Here is a 21,140-nt window from a genome sequence, read left to right on the forward strand (position 1 = left end):
TTCGGTAGTAGTTGCACATCCCTAAGAACCTTCTCACGGCACGGAGTGAGGTTGGTCTCTCGTAATTGACTATGGAGTCTACACGTTCAGGGTTGGGTCGTAGTCCCTGTTGGCTCAAGATATAACCCAAGTAACCTACTTCAGCTACACAAAATTTTGATTTCGATATGTTAATCGATAGATTCGCCATGCTTAGTCTGGATGCAACTTCACGAAGACGGGCTAGATGATCCTCGAATGTGTCGCTTACCACGATGATGTCATCGAGGTAAACGAACACGAAAGGTTCTAGTTCGCCTCCGCCAAGTATGCGATCCATCAACCGGGCTAAAGTAGCCGGGCTGTTCACGAGTCCGTAAGGCATCCTTCGAAACTGAAAGAACCCTCGGCCTAACACTGAGAAGGCAGTGTACTTTTTTGATCGAGGATGAAGGGGGACTTGAAGGAAAGCCTTGGATAAGTCGATAGTGGATATGTACTTGGATGGACCGAGACGACTGAGAATCCTGTCGGCGTGGGGGAGTGGATAAGAGTCTCTGACGGTCAGTTCATTGAGCTTTCGGGCATCAATGCAAAGCCGTACAGTTCCGTCCGCTTTGTCGACGGGCACTAATCTCAACGACCATTCACTATAAGCTCTTTCTATAATTCCGCATTCTAACATTCTGTCCAACTCAGCATTAATTTGGACCTGTCGTTTTGGCGAGACGGGGAATGGGTTTATGCGTACTGGAGGTTTCTTTCTGGCTTCTTCGGTCAATTCTATTCGATGGGTGATCAGAGGGGTGGCATCTAACTTATCGTCCACGGCAACTTTAAACAAATCTTTGACTTCGTTCAGTTGATTCTGTTGGTCGAGTGAGAGTTCGAACACGTCCTGTGAACAATCAATTTCATCGACAGAGATTGAAACAAGTGATGGTACAATCCCAAACTTGACCCAAAAATCGGATCCTAAGACCAATTTTTGTTTCAAGGAAGGGATAACCAACAAATCTATCAATTTTGTCGCATCATTGAAAGTCACAGGCGTGCTCACGTAACCTAGAACTTCTAACGTTTGACCGTTGGCCGTAACTACATCTAGATCGACGGGATGGATTTTTAGATGGCACATTCTAATAAGATTCTCGGCTCCTTTACCTAATACGCTCTTATTAGCACCACTATCTAAGAGGCCAATAAGCGGAATATCATAAATACGGACTTTGGCAAACGGACGATCATCATTTTGTAAGTTAAGTAACAATTCGTTGACTTCGAGGGAATGGGGATTGACATAATCGGATGGATTAACGACTTGGTACCCTATTTGGGCCAAATCTACGGTCTGATCGGAATTTTTAAAGGGATTTTGATTCTGTGAAACTACTTGCCCTTTCAAGCAGTTGGTCGCAAGTTTTTTTCGCAATAGGGGCAATTATTGGTTTCAAAATTCATAAACCCACAGTTTTGACAAAAAACATGAACAGGTTTGCTACATTCCTTGAAGTGGTGACCAGGAAGTCTACAGTTGTAGCATCTTCCTTCAGGTAATGGTGAATAATTAGATAGTAAGATTTCGAGGCCATCAGGAGCAGGATTCTTCTTACGAGATTGATCGAGGGTAGACTTTCCTGAGACTTGATACTGTTGCTTCTTTTTCTGGGTTTCTTTCCAGGGTTCGGATTTCGAGCTTCCGTAGAAGTACCGCGATTTTTGGTTCGGCGTTTCGATACCGTCCCGAGTTTTCGGTTTTGTTCCGGTCCTAATTTCGTTTACCTGACTACGAACGCGAGGATTTTCTTCAGTAGTTTGAAATTTGTACCAAAACGTGGCATCCAACTGTCGACCGAACGTCTTCAAATCAGCAAGGTTATCTATCTTCGACGCAATCGCATATCCGCGGTAATCGGCACGCATATTTCTAAAAATCATCTGAAATTTCCGTTTCTCAGAAATCGATTTCGTAAACCCGTTAAATATCTTCTGCATTTCGATCAAATAATTCTGAAATTTCTCCTTCGGGCCCTGCTTACGTGCAATCGCACGCATCTCGCTCACGTGATCGTGATCCGGCGATAAAAATTCGTTCTTCATTTCGCGAACTAGCTGTTTCCATGAGGCGAATTCCTCATTCTCAAAGCCGGACATGAACCAGGTCTTTGCTGGACCACGGAAGAGATTAATCGCTGACCGAAAAAGTTCTTGTTGGGACATGTTTTCCGAATTCGCGGTAAACTCAACTTCCCGGATAAAACGCATTAAACCTTGGCCATTGTCTTTCCCGTCATACCACAGGTTCCAATCGGAAACTGGGCGGCCCCTACGCGGAGGATGTGAATCATGACGAGATCTGCGTTCGCGACGACGAGGAGTGGGCTCGCTAGATTCCGAGTCCGATGGCAACACCCAATCTTCATCCGAGTCCGAACGTTCGACCCGCGATGGGCCCCGATTGCCCTTTTTTATACGAATATGCCTCACATACCGTTCGGCTTCTTCCGAATCTGAAACTCGCGCGCGGTACATTTGGGTCGATTTTAATTTTCGCGGCGGAAATCGCGGTTCGATTAAATCTCGAGCTACAGCGCCTTCTTCGCTGCTATATTTCTCGCTGCTTAGCATATCATCGCTTCTTCCCGATCGATTACTATTTCGCGACAGCACAGGTTTATTTTTCCTACCGGAAGGTTTCTTCGACGGGCTCGCATTTGGAATTTGCGACAGACTAAGGTTTGATAACGATCTGGCTATGTTAACTAGTAGTTCCGATTGAACTTTTTGCAAGACGCCAATAGGAGAAAAATGGGACTGAAAATACTTGATCGTCAATGCCTGCAGCTGATCCAGATCTTTCAGATCTTGATCCAGCTCGGCAGCTTCCAGCGCTCGGGTGCATCTGGCATAATAGTGTGCTAATCTAGTTTTCAGGGTTTCGCGAATACCGTCAAAATGCACTCGGTTCTCAAGAATATCTGCAATGTTCTTTACCTCCGAATCTATAATTTGGATTTCCTCGTCAACAGATTTTCCCCACCGAGAATAATCGATATCAGGGTTCGATTCATTTTGTTCCACCTTGAGACGATCTTTCAGACGTCTTAGCAATGCAGCTCTCGATTCTTTTTCTGCGAATGGGACTGCTCTAATAGTTAACTCATATTCCATTTCATTTCGTGCTAAATGATGAGCCAAAAAGTTCGAATATATGTTTTGAATTTCGGAATCCATTTCCAATTTTATTCAGGTTCTAAAATACACAAAAAAAATAAATATAAATATAATTTGTAAACTCTATAAAGGATAAATTTTCAACACTATAAATAATTTGTAAATTTGTAAACACAATTTTTTAAATTTTGCACTAGTAATAATACACTTCAAATAAACTTTTAACACCATAAATCGGTAATCCTTGGAAATTATGCTCCAGTGAATCGTTCAGAGGACGATTTTGGCACAATCAGAACTGATTTTCTTCCCTCTCCGGGGGATGGATAATGTAAAAGGTTGAACTAGTTTTTATGTGGGCGCCAGAATGTAACTTGACAGCTGCTACACTCAGTGGGTGGGGAACATGGGAAAAGAAATTATGATGGAACTCAGGATCGTATGCTTTTCAACCCAAGACACTTTCCTCCGGGGAACTCACAGAAGGGATATCCAGAAGGAACCAAGCTAGACAGGGACGTACCGGGTGGTACTTCGCATGCTATCAACCGGGTCAAAATCTTTAATGAAATCAATATAAAGCGGAGCTAGCAATTCCCAACCTGGCCGATCAAGAGTGAAGTTTTGGGGGGCTTTCAGCCAATAACGTTACTGAGCAAAAGGTGTAAAGGAATCAAAAATTATCCCATAATACAGAAATCCTCATACGTTGGGTTTTACATAATTTGTGGGGGTTTATTTATAAACTTGGTTTCCCTAACTGTGTTTCTTCACAATAACGTCACACGGTATACTTGCGGTTCTTTAGGCACATTTTGGCCGGCCGATTGAAGTTTCTTCTTCCGTTGAACTCTTTAGCGTACGGTTGATGTTGGTCGAATTTTTATGGAGCAGGGCTGGACGGCTGGTTGTTTCAGCACCGCCCAGGGTATCACAGGCTCTTTACCGGCGTCCCGGAAGAGCCCACGATCCTCTGCAGGATGTCACCACCGTGGTTTGGTTCTTCACCACGAGGGGACGTGCTGATCGATTTACCAGTCGGATTTTGGCGTTCCGACCGCTCCTTTCTGCCCGTTTAGATTTTCTGCTGCGCCGTGCTGCTAAGCAATTGGATAGAAATACAAAAAAGGCCCTCTTGGACCTGCCAATAGGGTTTTAACATATATCTGTGACGTTTTTTTAATTTACACGTGGTTTACATTTTTGTTTGTTTTTAGACAATTTACCTTTTTAATGTTGTGTTTCGTCGAATGCGGTTTTACACTGCATGTGGTTTTTGTATTGTCAACCACTTTTTATCTATTTAAGTAATATACATTTAATTAAGTTTTAACATTTTTACACTACATCATAGCTTCTACTAACCGTACTATTTTTTTTAACTTTTAGCTTATAAGATTTTAACTAGGTTTTTAACTAATGTATGCCACTGTAAGCCTTGCTGCGGTTTTACTTGGCTATACTTTTTTCTGTAATTATAGGAAAAAACTTTTTAAACATTTACACCACAATTTCACAAATTTTACGAACTTTTAATAACGCGCACTTCCGTTCTCTGAAACGGTCACAGGCAGAAAGAACTAGCCCCGCATGTGCACAAATCTACGTTACATTTGACCGACACACATACGAAGGAGAATGTAATTTTTACGCGGGTGTGTTCGCTCTCCGGGTGATCACACTTCCCCGGCATGTACCCTGCCTAAACCCGACGCCCATGGATATCCCTCAGAGAAAAGTGCCTGCATTTAGGCGTTTAGGAAAGAGGAATTGGATCTACTGTGGTATTACTCTCAACGGAGTACAGGAGTGGTAGGATTTTGTGGCGGAGTCACATAAAAAGCAGTAACAAACGGTTACACAAGTTGTGTGTTGGGATTTTTTTTATTGTGAATTGTGAATGAATAGTATTTGAAACAGGAACTGTGAAATAATTGTGTAATAAATAGATGATGAGGAAAATAAATGAATAAAATAAAAGCTTTTTAAAAAGTTAAATTTTTTTTTTGAAAATTATTCAATGCAACTATATTGATGTGGCACGCACACGCATAGACTAACGCACTCATACATAAGCACGCCAAAATCACACCAATACAATCAAACATCGACAAATGTCAGCAAGAGCTGTCATTCTGAACCGGGAAAATCATTTCAAGTAGAATCGGTTGGGCCATTTAATGCTTGAATTCAATGGGAGGAATGCTTGAAGAATGCTTGGAATCCAAGCATTCTTTCAAGCATTCCAAGCATTTATTTTGTTAAGCGGGATAAAAAAGCGCTCAAACGTGCACCGAAAAAAATCTTCACATGAACGCTACGTGAAAATGTACATGGATTTTTGCCACCATGAAAATCACGTGAAACCTACGTGAATTTCAGGTAGCAAACGGAGCTGGCGCAGCAAGCGGAATTCACGTAATTTTCATATGAGTTGTATGTGAAAATAACATAGGTCGAATGTGAAAAGGGATGCGTTCTGCTACATGCGATTCACGTAGCTTTTATTGAAATATAAACGTAGTTGGTTTTTTCGGATCTTATAAACAAAAAATGTATTGATTTTGCAGGACATTTAATTTTTCTAATACATGATGCACTTTTTATTTTTAATTGAAACTTTGGACACTTTTTTTTCACATACCTTACATATTATATCGCATCGAAGACGGCATTTGGGTTGCCTCCATAACAATTGCCTGGTCGTCCTAGCTGCCCCAATTCCGAATTCTGAAAAATAACAAAAAATATAAATAACGAATTCACAACTTAATTTTAACTTCTTACGAAAAATCAGCTTCTCCATCACCTATAGAATTTGTCTTTCTGATAGCACCAACTGTTGGATCCGCGCTATCTTGAGTAGTGTATTCTGTCACATAGATTTTATGTGAATAAGTTATCCAGAGCTACGTGAACGTCACATAGAATGCACTGTAGTATATACAGTTGAAAAACAAAATTAATAAATTTAAAGGAAAAATACTTGAAAACAAATAATGAAAAGAATTTATATAAATCTCAGTAACCGCTTATTCAAAAAGTGCACAATTGATACGGGATTGATTATTTGCCTTGTAGTATGTAGAATCGAGCGGATGAATTCTGCAACACGATTCGATCGTGCTGTTCTAACCGTTCTAACCTGGTTCTGACAACTGAACGTGTCGAATTGTCGAATCCGTTAATTGTTCAACCGTTAAACGTCTTCGTTTTAAAGATTCGCTCGAACAAACGAGTGAAAGAAAGGCACGATCCGCCTCTCTCTCACTCAAGTACGAATTACAGAACGCGGGTTGATTGAAGTCTTCAGATCAGTTTGTTGGAATATTTTGCGGAGAATAGGCGGGTTGTTGGAACTCGCATTTTGTGCCATTTTTCACGGGCACGAAATGAAAAAAAAAAGTTTAAATCACTACAATGGCGCAGTCTGTAGCAATCAATACGCTACAAATAGGTAAGAGGGGATTAAAGAACTAGGGAGATTAATTGGAAAACGAAAAAAGTGAAGAAAGTTAAAAACTGAAAGGTGGAAAAATTCCTTAAAGCTGGAAGATGAAACTTCATTGGAAAATACCATGTTTGACCGAAAATTAACAATTCAAAAAAATTATGCAAGAAAATGGAAGAGAAAGTTAGTAAAAAAATATAAGCAGCAAAAATAAAAGTTCAGACAACAGATGTTCAAATGATGAAAAAAGAAGAAAGCGATGCAAAAAAAAAGAGATTGCTGAAAAAAAAGAAGATGCAAAAAAACGCAAAATAAAAGAGGATGCAAAAAAAAGAGGATGAAAAAAAGAATGCAAAAAAAAAGAGGATGCAAAAAAAAAGAGATTGCTGAAAAAAAAAGAAGATGCAAAAAAAAAAACGCAAAATAAAAGAGGATGCAAAAAAAAAGAAGATGCAAAAAAAAAGAGAATGCAAAAACAAAGGAGGATGCATAAAAAGAAGATGCAAAAAAAAGAGGATGCAAAAAAAAGAGATTGCTGAAAAAAAAGAAGATGCAAAAAAACGCAAAATAAAAGAGGATGCAAAAAAAAAGAGGATGCAAAAAAAAAGAGAATGCAAAAAACAAAGGAGGATGCATAAAAAGAAGATGCAAAAAAAGAGGATGCAAAAAAAAGAGAATGCAAAAACAAAGGAGGATGCATAAAAAGAAGATGCAAAAAAAAGAGGATGCAAAAAAAAAGAGAATGCAAAAAAGGATGTAAAAATAAAATACGATGCAAAAAAAGAGGATGCAGAAAAAAACAGAGGATGCAAATAAAAACAGACGATGTAAAAAAAAACAGAAGATGCAAAAAAAAAGAAGGTGCATGAGAAAAAAAGGATGTACGGAAAATGATGCAAAAAAAGAGGATGCAAGAAAAAGAAAGAAGCACAGAGATGCAAAAAAAATGTTGCAATAAATTCACAGGAAACCAAATTATGAAAAAAAGATGATGCAAAAAGAAAGAAAAGAATAATTAGGCAAAAAAAAAGGAAAAAAAAATAATTTACGTCAAAAAAGGACGTATGAATAACTAAGCAAATCAAAGGTGAAGCAAAAAAACAAGAAAGGGATGAAAAAAAGAGAATAGCCGATAATGGAAAAAGAAAATGTTTAAAAGAACAGAAAATCATATAAAATGGATACAAGGAAGAATATGAAGTACTACAGATGGTGCAAAAAAAGAAAGAACATTAAAAAAAATATATAAAAAGCAGAAATGGTCAAATAGTGAAATAAATTAAAAAAGAATGCGAAAAGAAGTAAAATTTGCGAAGAATAGAAACATATTTGTAAAATGAAAAACAAAAAAAGAAAACGGCAAACCTTATCAGATTGCCATTTTTACAAGAAAAAAAAAAACCTTGAAAAAAAAAGAAAGAAAGCAACGAAATGAAACCTTGTAAAAAACATTGTTGTAAACACGGACGAAAAAATCAAATTCTTAAATATATCATGGAACCATTTAATCAGAAATGAGAAGATCTTGATAAAGTGAAAGTTAAAGTTTAAAAAAAAAAAAATTATTCTTGTCAAAAAAAGAATTCAGATTGAAAACAAAACAATATCAATACATCTAGGTTAAAACAAAAATGATAGAAGCACATGCAAAACAAATGGCAAAAAAAAAACAGTTTGCAAGTCAGTTCTTACTTTTTCAATTATTTGACTTGACTTAAAGATAACAATGAGAAAATACAGAAACGTCTTTTAAAAAGATAACAAAAAAATGCATATATCTGCTTTTAGAAAATCAAAACAAAGTGTTTTAAGGAACATATGTACAAAAACGAGAAAAAAAAAATAAAATAAAATGAATGACAAGCAAAAGTAACAAACTGCGAAATTAAGATGAAATTAAAACTTAACTAGAAAACCCATTGGAAGAAGAATCTAAAGAAATTCAGAATTTAATAAAAAAAAGGTAAAACGGTAGCTAAGATCAAAGGACATAAAATATACATAACAAAAAGAAAAGGAGAATAGTGCATATCAAAAGGAAGTCTGAATAAAGAAAAGAGAAAATGGTAGAAAAAAATCATAATTAAAAGGAAGTAAAAAAAAAGAATATATATTTTGAAAAAAACATTAAAAAAATAGGAATTTAGTAATTAAAAAAAATATTGTTGCACTAAACAAATACATGTTTTTCTTCCAAAGCAGATTTATAAAAAAATCAAACCAAAACCAATTTTAAAAAATAAGATAAAACCATTTAGTATGGCAATATTGAATAAGAAACGAAATTGAGAGGTAAGGAAAAAAAATGTTTTAATACAGAAGAGAAAGTAGAAAATTAGGAAAAGGGAATGAGAAAAAAAAAAAGATTTTTACATGTTACTATGGAAAAATGGATAATAGAATAACATGCATCAAAGAACCATTGAATAAGCGAAAATTATTAACTATAATAAAAAAGGATTTCAGTTCAATTCTTATTTTTTGAATTATTTAACAAGTTTAAGATAGCAACGATTGTAAACAAAATGTATTAAATGGAACAAAATAGCCTGAAAAACGATAATAAATAACAAAAAGAAATATTTAAATAAAATATTGAACATCGTGCGGAAAGATTTTAAGTAATTTGTCAAAAAAAATGAAGAAATGATTAAAGTTTTGAAAAAAAAAAAATTAAAATTAAAATAAGGATAAGGAAACGAGAAAATTGAAGGAAATTCTTCATTTATTGAAGAGGAAAACAAAAGAATAAAATTAGAAGAAAAATTATATTAGGGCGATAATAAAGATAATTGAGATAAACGGTTATGAAATATATATGTATAAGTATGTCATACACATATAAATAAAAGGTCAATAGTTGCATATTTAAAGAAGTTAGTTTGAAGAATGAGCAATCGAGAAAAAGATAAAATAAAATAAAAATAAGGTAGAAAAAAAAACTCAAAAAAAAAATTCAGAATAAAAAAAAAAAAAGTTAAGAAATATTATTAAAAAAAAAGCATAGAGAATATGGAAAACAGGAGCAAAAAAAAACATCTAATTAGCCGGAAACGGAAAGCAAAATAGCTTACAAAGCAGATTGAGTACTGGAACGACAAAAAAAAAACGAATATTAAAGGCTTGGTAAAAAAAGAAACCTTAACAGTAGAAAAACTAATACTAAAATGCAATCCGTCGTCTTTTGTCATTATTAATCTTTTCAAGCTTTTCGGGTTAATATGACCTGAAGTGCAAATTCCAATCATCATCATAATCAGTCCAATATACTGAAGAACTCAGCTGTTTCAGAGACTAAGTATGTCCTATGAAATTGATATTCATAGTAAAAAAAAAAACGAATTATAAAATGATGGCGAAAGAAAAATCCAGCACAAATTGAAGCGTAAAAAAAAATGAAATTTAAAAAAAATAAACATAGAACTTCAAGGAAGGTGTTAAAACAACTAGATTGATGCATAAGTTAAAAAAAAAACACAACTGATATGCTCAATAAAAAAAAACTCAGTTCTATTTAAATCAACTGACTATTTTATTCAATCTTTATATCTTCAGAACTTCAATTATAAAAAAAAATGCTTAAACAAATCTCAATGAAAGTGGTGAAATATGGGTTTTGCAAAAAAATTTTTACAAAATTAAAAATATGTTGAACAACTGGTCAAACATTAAAAAAAAAAATTGATACCCGAAGAAAAATTAAAGGGAATAGCAAAAAAAAGCATTGAAGGGAAACACAATTATAAAATCAAATGAAAAAAAAAAACAAAAAGAGGGTATATAAACAATGACTGCTTGATATACATGGAAAAAAAGAGCCTAGTTAAGCAAAAAAAAAAAATCTGCAGATGCTCTATGGAAACTTGAAGTTTGTATATGTATAGATATTAACAAAAAAAACTGAACATATTAAAAAAAATCATATTCAACAGTAATCATATGAAGTTGAGAAATATGAGAGCAAAAATCAATCAAGGGTGGAATAGATATATTTGTACATATGTATAAATTAAAAAAAAAAACATATTATAAAAACACTGAAGTAGCATCATGAGAAAAATAGTTAACAACTAAAAATGAAAATAATTACACATAAAAAAAAAATACAAAAAAGAGGCAGCAATCCAAATAATCTGAATGACAAATTAAAAAAAAAAATCGACTTTAAAGCATGTGAGCTTATTACAATAACATCAAAGCACGAAAAAAAAAATTAATAATCTAAAGAAATATGATACTTTTAAACTTAAAATAAAATCACATAATTTTTATATCTAAAAAAAAGTTCATTAACAAAAAAAAATCACTGTTTTTTGAGAACAGAATACAAGATACAGTTGCAGAAACATTTTTCACTTGAGTAACTCAAAAATACCGATAGTATTAGGATCAGGGTATTAGAGATATGGAATGCCCAATTTCGAATTTAAGTTGCTCAGAATTGTTTGCATTCAAAATCAAAATCAATCAATTTAAACATAAAAACAGCAGGTACGATCATATTAGTCATAGAAAGCTGATTAGGATACGGGTTTTGTCGAAAACGAAACTATTCGAAAGTAAGGATTTGATTCACAATTCATATTAACTGTAATTAAATATGCGTAGATTCTAATAAAAGTTTTAGAACTTATCATGTAAGAGTATATATATTTACATTCGTGTTTAAGTTTAAACGCATGATTTATGTGCAAGAGTGAGGTTTATATGTAAAACCGTGATCTGATTTAGTGGTGTAAGAGACCTATTCCTGACCCGAGAAACATACGGCAAACGAAATAAATTTTAAGATAAAGATTTTTTTTAGAAGTTTAAACAAGATTTAAGATGCAAATAATTTATTCAATCGGGTAAAAGCTCTAATAATGGATTTCTAAGCATGATTTGGATTAGAAAAAAAAGATACAACTTTAAGAAAATTTAGCTTCGATTTAGAAATTGCGGTTCTCGTTTGAAAGATACAAATTTAAGAGGTTAGTTTTTCATAAAATTACTTGTTCATGATCTAGATTGTAGATCCGCGAGACGGAATACTATGAAAATAAATAAATAATAGATTCAGAATAGGAATGAGGAATTCAGATCCAACAAACGATTTAATGACACATTTTAAATTCATGGTTCAACTCCAAAATTCAAGATTTCGTAGGATTACTTTTGCTTAAGATGTACATTCTCATAAAATATCGGAATTAAAGATTTGAATGTAAAATTGAGATTAATGATCCAGGTTGGATTTATTTGATGAATCGGATACAGGATTGAACATATAAATTTAAATTTTGGTTTCGAAATAAGATTGAAACACAAATAAAGGATCCGAATCCTAATTCAGGATACTCAACAATCAGATTGGAGATTCAAGTTAAAGGAGGATTACGAATTTGAAGTTGAAATCAGTTTCATTTATTGTTATGAATTATTACGCAATGCGTATACAGTTCGCTTGTAAATGAGTGATATACTTGAATCGAGTTAAAATTTTATGCGTATTCTGGACACTTTATCAAATCTTTCATCAAAATCGAAAAAACCTTTAATTATTGATAAAATGAAAACCAAGGGTGAAATTATCAAACCTATTCAATTCGAGATACTCGTTTCGAGTTTTAACTCGAATCAAATTAGAATCGGTATCACGTGTCTCGTTCGTGTTCTAAATTTTAAAATACTAAATTTCGAGTAAACCGGGTAGTAGATCATCTCGAAACGTTCGGTTCGAATCGAGCTCGTTCAAGATCGGTAATGCCGAAGTCGGTCCAATCGAACGAAACTTGATTGTTTCGAGTTCCATAATCCCGCCCCAGATTCATTTTGGCAGATGAACGCACATCCCATATACATATAATGTCACAAAAAAAAAACAAAATTATTCAATCCATAAAAACAAGTTTTAATTAAGATTGGAGTAATAGTCAGTTAAAGACTAGAGAAGAGGGGCAATGTATACAGTTGACAGTTGAAAAACAAAATTAATAAATTTAAAGGAAAAATACTTGAAAACAAATAATGAAAAGAATTTATATAAATCTCAGTAACCGCTTATTCAAAAAGTGCACAATTGATACGGGATTGATTATTTGCCTTGTAGTATGTAGAATCGAGCGGATGAATTCTGCAACACGATTCGATCGTGCTGTTCTAACCGTTCTAACCTGGTTCTGACAACTGAACGTGTCGAATTGTCGAATCCGTTAATTGTTCAACCGTTAAACGTCTTCGTTTTAAAGATTCGCTCGAACAAACGAGTGAAAGAAAGGCACGATCCGCCTCTCTCTCACTCAAGTACGAATTACAGAACGCAGGTTGATTGAAGTCTTCAGATCAGTTTGTTGGAATATTTTGCGGAGAATAGGCGGGTTGTTGGAACTCGCATTTTGTGCCATTTTTCACGGGCACGAAATGAAAAAAAAAAGTTTAAATCACTACATGCACCAATCCCTTTGTGCTTGGCGGATCACTCGATTTTCACGTAAATCGAATGTGTCTTCGTTTTGACAGCGATCAGCCATATGAATTTCACGTACGGATCAAGTGAATTTGTATTAGCTTCTAAGTGATTCACGTAAGTCGAGCAAAAATTCACGTAGAGAGCGCCTACGTGAAAATCTAGGTGAATTTAACGTTTTTATTTCGGCTGAGTGTGGAATTGCTCTGTTGAATTGGTTGAATCACCGACCAGTGCATTTTTTTTTTCTGAAGAAGTAAGCAGGTCCTGAAGAAGTAAGCAGGTCTTATCGGTTTGGGAGACAGTTTATTAGTGACTAAAAAGTGAAAAACAGTTTATCACCTGAGTGACATAGAAACCAATGGCTATACTTCAACAGTTTCATTAGAATGATTATGACAAAAACTTTTTTTTCAGTCTTTGAGGAAGTTTTGCATTGAACAGGTATACAAATTTCACCAAACTGAGCATGCTTTATCTACAAAACAATAGTTTTATTGATTTTGTTTGGTTCCGACATGAGTTTCTATCTTAATCGATTACAATTCTGTTCAAAAAGCTCTCAGTTTTCTGCCGAAAAGTAAAAAAAAACTGCAAAAATATTTTATTTGCACAGAGCGCATACTATAGACACTATAATTTCATATAGTCTGGCAAAGAGAATGACGGGAGCCAATCGAACTGTCATTCGCGCGGAGCCAATCGAGCATTCTACGATAATGTTCAAGCTCTTCATAACTCTCTCCAGTTACAAAATAAAAAATAGTTTCTCAGATTCGTAAATTGCATGCTATTTTTATCTCTCCAACTCGAAATCGCTTTTGAAAAATACATTATGGTCTATAGGTGAAAAAATAATGAAAATTATGCTAAGTAACTTTAGTTAATGTTATCAAAAAGCCAGAAAAACTTTGTGAATCACAATACTTCAACCATGATTTTCCAATATTTAGAAAATTTGCTCGATTGGCTCCTGCGGATGACAGTTCGATTGGCTCCCGTCATTCTCTTTGCCAGACTATATGAAATTATAGTGTCTATAGCGCATACCACCCAAGTAACCATAAGCATTAAGCCATAACCCTTAATTAGCATTAAATCAACGTTTCTAATGCAACTTAGCATTATATCAACATTCATAATGCTTTTTAGTTTCAAATATGCATTATTAATGCATAGAAGCAATAACAAAAATTAACACTAATGATAGCACTATATGCACATATAGAGCTACTATATAAAGTTAACAAGCATTAAGACTGTAGCACTAGAACTTCCTGTTAATGCTTATATAAAGCTTTTATAAAGCGTAGAAACGTCAAACCCGCGAATGTAAACAAGAATGATGTTTTTCATTTGCTGCGTGTGAGTAAGAAAGACAACAAACGAAAACAATCAGAGCGGGCAGTTGCAGTTGTCTTCTCCCAAAATTTTCCAATACATTTCCAAGCCATCTCATGCATACATTGTCTATGAAGTTGTGTGACCCGAACAGTACTTGAAGTACGGGTTTTTTCACCTACGTTATCAGCATCAAGAGTGGTCGAAATGGTAAAGGCGCAAGGAAAGATAAAGGCTGCTGAGGGATCCTCGGTTCGAGACTCATCAAAGTTAATTCATAATTCAATTATAATTACTTCTCATTTCATAGAACACTTAGCAAGCATAATCCTTCATTCAGCAGGTTGATTGATGTTGTAGATAATGATTTTATTTTTTTAAATTTTTGTTGATTTTCCTATTTTGAATTTCCGTTTCACATCAATCATGATCAAACAATTAAAAGATGTTCTAAGTATGCATTATTAATGCTTTTATACGGCTGGCGAAAAATGACGTTTTGATGGTGCTCTAATTCAGCATTTGTAATGCTTATTAAATGCTATGTTGTGATAGCATTTATTCAGCCCGCTATTTCGCCTTTTTAGCATTAAATCTGCATTATATACGCATATAGTGCAAAACAAGCATTAATTCAGAGTTATATATGGGAATATAGTGTTGATTAAGGGCTACCCGCATAGTAAAAAACTGTATCGTAAACGGTCCTAAAGATACATCTACGGACCCAGAAAAGGTGATTATCTCTGTGAACGTAGCCATAATACTAAACTTTACTTCGACAACGATAAGAACGAAACATGAACGTTCATGTAAAAAAGTGATGGTATCTAAAAAGGTGAATAAATGGTACGGACGATTTATTTCAATTTGATCAGAATCGTAAAATTGATCTCCGACATTTATCCTTAGCGTTCATACTTTCTGCCACACTCACGTCGAAAATGGTGTTAGAGATGCCAGATGATTTTTAAAAAGGAAATTAGCAAAAAAAATTCTATATTGTTTTAAGATTTTTCTGATCTTTCATAGAAATCAATTATTTCAGCAGTCAAGTAAAATATATGGACAAAAAATAAAGATAACAAATCAACTACAAAAAATAAACTCATATAAAAATTCCGAATCGATACCAAGAAGTATTCAAATTTATGTCGGGGACATTGATCAAAATTTTAAGTTCAAGGCTTGCAGAATCTCAAGCTGAAGTAAATAAAACTAAGAAATTTTCACAGCAGTTTTAAGCTAAAACTTCAATTGAGAGATTAGAAAAAAAAGAAAACAGCGCAAATCATAAAACATCGAAATGTTTGGCACCGCTGCCAAAAGTGTCAAACAAATGAAGAAAAGAAAAACAACTAGTCGCGCCGACTTGACTCAGCGGTTTTGAACTGACTAGACGTGTGTTGCCAATTTTAGTAGATTTAAGCTGTGACTGTGCTATTTATTACTAGAATTAACCAATTTTGATCCGTACTATCTTTTGTTCGTCATCATATTTATAAGAGTGCTGTTAAAAAATATATTTTATTGAGTGGTATGAACATAAACAAAGCTGCCCCCGTGGGGGCAGCGGCTACAGGTGAGAATGTTAACCTCAAACCAAAGCATATCCCAGACGACCAAGAGATGGTAGATAATTCCAATAAACCAAATGAACAACCAGAACAAGTAAGTCAAAATAAACCAGAACCAAAGAGAATATACCAAAGATTTAGTTATTGTGACGACGATAGTAGACCTTACAGAGTAATCATAGAAAATACTGACTTAGACAACAGAAAATACGTCAATAGATTACAAATAGGAATACTACTTAACCAAATAGGATTTGATAAATGTATCGACGATATTAAAAAGACCGGACGCAACAAAGCTACTGTATATGTTGGAAACATGAAAGATGCCAACAGACTGGCTGACTGTCAAAGTTTACATCTAAAAGGTTATAAAGCTTACATTCCTAAAAAATTCGTCACCGTAACGGGAGTTCTTCGTGATATTCCAATAGAATTGGAAATAAATGAAATTTTTGAGAACGTGATAAGTGATGTCAAAGTGGAATCTGTGTTTAGAATGACAAGGAAATTCAACGAAGAAAAAATCAAAACCAACAGAGTAGGTATAGTGTTCAGGAGCAATGTATTGCCAAGGTTTGTACGTATGTTTTCTGTGATTAATCGAGTCGAACCATTTATACCACGTCCCGTTATCTGTTTTAAATGTCTTAGGTACAACCATATGTCTAAAAACTGTAAGAGTTCCGTACTAAGATGTAAGAATTGCACTGCCGAAGCAACAGAAGACCACGAGCCTTGCTCAAGGAAATCATATTGCTTCCATTGTAAACAAGAGGGCCACATTACGACGGACAGGAATTGTCCCCGTAGGAAAAAGGAGTCGGAAACGCAAATACTTATGGCAAGACGAAACATCACATATCAAGAGGCGAAAGAATACTTCAACATCCCAACAGTCAACCAATTTGATGTACTCAGGAATGCAGAAGAATACCCTGTGCTACCGGAAACCTTTGCTCAGGTGTTAGTTAAAGGGACTCAGGGCCGATCAACAAAAAAAAATAGTGAAGCTTCTTTAATCACAAAACCAAATTACCAAAAACACAACAAAATATTCACAAATAGTAGAAAAAATAAACCAAACGAAACAGTAGAAGAAGAAGCTGGAGTAGCTAGCTTGTTAGGGTTATCTAGACGAGATTTTTTGAAAAAGAGGAGGCTTGAGGAAGAACACAATAACAAAAGGACTGTAAATAATCATCGTACTTCGGAAGCAGAAAAACTTAGACACGAAATACAATCACAATCAGTGTTAAAGCAAAACTACGAAGTCATGATCGCAGGTATAATACAAAAGATTGCAAAGATTCTTCAGAATCACGGCATAGCAGGAGAAGAGATTACAGCCAGCATTGTTGGGGAGTTGAAAAACATTGCTGAAAGCCATAGTGATGGCACATAAACAAACACAAACATGGATACAAAATTTAAAATTCTACAATCAAACATTCAAAGTTTATCAAAAAACAAAAATGAACTCATCCACGAACTAAATACAAATAAATTTGAAGCCGTACTTTTAACAGAGATATGGGTAGATCCAAACCATCTTACAACAAAACGATATTCCATTTCAGGATATCATAATATTTTAGCACCACGTGAAGATTCTTATGGAGGAGTGGGAATTTATTTGCGTGATCAATTTCACTTTACTAGACTGAATTTAACTACAACAGAAAAGTTTGAAACATTAGGCATAACATTGACCAAGTTAGACCTTGTGTTGGTAGTTGTCTATGTAAATCCTCGCATAAACGTACAAGAACTTAAAACTTGCATGACAATTCTCCTACAAGAACTCAGCAATTACAGTAAAGTTGTCATAGGTGGAGACTTTAATAGCCACCATGAGCTATGGGGATGTGAAACAACCCAAGGAAAAGGTAGAGTAGTACATGAAGCTATCGTTGACTCAAACCTCGTGTTGCTTAACACAGGTGATAAAACTTATATCCCTGGAATAATCAATCAAAATTTCAGTGCAATTGATCTTTCTTTATGTTCAGCAAACTTGTACAACCTCACAAAATGGTCAACTCAACCAAAATCCTTTGGAGGAAGCGGACATCTTTTTGTAGTAATATTACTTGAACTCCAATGGAGTAGAAAAATTAAAACTTATTATGACAGAAAATCGATTAGAGAACAAATTGCCAAAATACAACATTGGGAATTTGAAAATCTTCAAGAACTCTCAGGAAAAGCCAAAATGATATTAAAAAATAATAAAAAAACAAGTGATTATACTGCAAAATATTACTGGAGTGCTGAATTATCCACTCTATATGCAGAAAAACAAAGCGCATTAAAGAAATACCACGAATGTTGCAACAGCATAAATTTAATTGAGTGGAAAAAAAGCGCAGCCAAGTTCCAAAAAGCTAAATTAAAGCATATAAGAGAGAAATTGCAAGAACTAGCAGGTTCAATAGATCCACTTAACATGAAACAAAACTGGAAACTTGTGAGAGGTTTAAAAGCTACACCAGTAGTTAATATAAAAAACAATCCTATCAAAGAACAAAAACAACTGGCTAGCGAATTTTTACTGATTAATTTCGGAGAAAGTAGTAGAGAAGCGACAGCACAACCACATGAAAGTACCAGACATTGCATAATAGACTTAGCTAAATGGACTTCCATAATAAATAAAAAACCGAAAAGATCTTCCCCGGGAACTGATCAACTAACATATGATATGCTTCGAATGTTAGATTGGAAAAGTACGACAAAAATCATAGAATGTTTGAATGAGATGTGGAGAAAAGGATGTCTCCAAGACCATCTCAAAGAGATAAAGATCATTCCTATACTCAAACCAGATAAACCAGCAAACGAAGTTACTTCCTTCAGACCGATAGCGTTACTTTCTACCATCACAAAAACACTAAACACAGCAGTGCTAGAGGATATCAATAAAACTCTTCATTCCTCCAAAATACTACCTGATACTTCCTTCGGTTTTAGAAAAAATATGTCCACAGAAAACTGCGTGACATATGCCACAAATTTTATAATGGAAAGCAAAAGAAAGGGAATGACGGTAATTGGAGTATTTTTTGACTTCAAAAATGCTTTCAATTCAATAAACGTCAGCAAACTGAGAAATATAATGACGACAAATAACTTCAGTCCCGATAGTATCACGTGGATCTACAATTTTCTAGTAAATAGAAAAACTATTATCCACACAGAAGAAGGACTAGTGGAACATGTAGTTTCAAGTGGACTACCACAAGGTGATGTTCTATCCCCCACTCTATTCAACATCTACACCTCAAGCCTCCATGAGACTAATCTAGACCCTAACGAAGCAACACTTCAATTTGCGGACGATTTTCTCAAATTGGTTAGACTTAAGAACGAAAATCAAGCAATACTGAAAATGCAAGAAAAAATTGAAGTATTTGTAAGAAAAGCCACAAACCTTGGACTCGTCATAAACTGCACCAAAACAAAAGCTATGATCTTCAAAAACAGTGCGAAGGTTCTTAATCTTAGAATAAACGGAGAAATATTAGAAACAGTTAGAAGTTATAAGTACCTGGGTATAACCCTAGACCAAACACTAAGATACGGCATGCATATAAAAACAATGATCGACAAAATACACGATAGACAGAAAATGCTCAAGGTCATCGGAAGCATAAAAAGTGGAGCAAACCCCCAGGTTATGATGCTATACTACAAAGCTCTGTATGGAGGTTTTCTCAATTACGGTTCAATATTCTATGGAGGAGCTAGCAAGACTTACATTGAAAAACTGGAAGTAACTAATAGACAATGTCTTAGAATAGCTACAGGTTGTTCCAAATCAACACCTTTGAACACACTAGCAGCAATAGCAGGAGAAGGTCCCCTATACCTTAAAAGGATCTATTTAACAAAAAATCGTATACTAAAACACATATTTAGAAACGACTTGATTGCTCAACAATTACAAAGCCTAGACCAAAGTAATGTAAACTACAAAAAACAAAATACCTTCTTGGAACAAATATACCTAGAAAACAAGAATGAGTTTCAACAGCTATACTTACAACACACTACAGAGGTTCAAATCTCCAACGTTTCAATTTTGGATCAGATACCAGAAACACAAATAAGGAAAAAACAACAGTCACCAGAAGTAATGCGAAAAGAAGTCATGCACATGTTAAACACTCAATACCCAACCTTTACACAAATCTATACGGATGCATCAAAATATGCGAATAAATGCGGAATTGGAATATTCGAAGCAGACAATAGCAGAGAAATTAGCATGCATCTTGAAAATGAAGTTTCTATAACCACAGCAGAACTCATCGCTATAAAAACAGCGCTGGAAAACATCAACACTGAAACAACAGTCAGAACATTAATCCTCACAGATTCTCAAGCATCTTGTTGCATTCTAAAACAACAACAGGAAACAAACGAATTTGACGAATTGACTTTCCAAATTCTCAAATTAGCTGATACAAAGAAGACCACCATACAATGGATACCTGCCCATATAAACATCCCAGGAAACGAGAAAGCGGATACCGCGGCCAAACATGGATTATCGAGTCCGTGTATATTAGTAAATAAAACGAGATTCAGTGACAAAACGCTGAAGGCGAAAAAGGAATGGATGAATTCTATCGATAGATGGTATAAAGAATATACAAACACAGCACAAAAAGGATCAAAATTTTATAGATTCCAGTCATCGTTCAACAAAAAACCCTGGTACTGGAATAGTAAACTGAAAAACACACAAATTCGAACCATGAATCGTATATTAAGTGGACATGATTATTCCCCTTACTGGCTCGGAATAATGAGAATTCGCGACACAACATATTGCGATCTCTGTGAAGAACCCTTTACAAGCGAACATATCATCTTATATTGTATTAAATTCAATCATCTACGCAATTACTACGATTGGGATAAATTTACTAATCTTCTCGAGCTATTTCGAGATTTCGATGAAAATCGTATGAAAGAGGTCCTATCTTTCCTTGAAAAAACGAAACTTAAAATCTAAAAATAATTGGCAACATTAAACACGAAAAAATAGTCATAGTCAAGTTAGTGGTGTTATAGAGTAACGTTCTCTGGCCAAAACATTAAAACGAAGAAGAAGAAGAAGAGAACTAGTCGCGCCGGGAAAAAGTTTTGCGATGCGTTTAGA

At 34.6% G+C, this 21,140-nt stretch overlaps 1 long non-coding RNA gene across 1 annotated transcript; it reads right to left on the reverse strand.

Annotated features, from left to right (window-relative positions):
• Window positions 1–3,354: 3,354 nt before the first annotated feature.
• LOC129757696 (uncharacterized) lies at window positions 3,355–5,007 on the reverse strand. Its single transcript, XR_008739766.1, has 3 exons — window positions 4,519–5,007; window positions 4,380–4,452; window positions 3,355–4,294 (listed from the first exon to the last, which is right to left on the reverse strand). It is a non-coding gene; the product is annotated as an uncharacterized LOC129757696 (long non-coding RNA).
• Window positions 5,008–21,140: the final 16,133 nt, after the last annotated feature.

This window comes from Uranotaenia lowii, chromosome 3, assembly GCF_029784155.1.
Source record: "Uranotaenia lowii strain MFRU-FL chromosome 3, ASM2978415v1, whole genome shotgun sequence".
NCBI lineage: Eukaryota > Metazoa > Arthropoda > Insecta > Diptera > Culicidae > Uranotaenia > Uranotaenia lowii.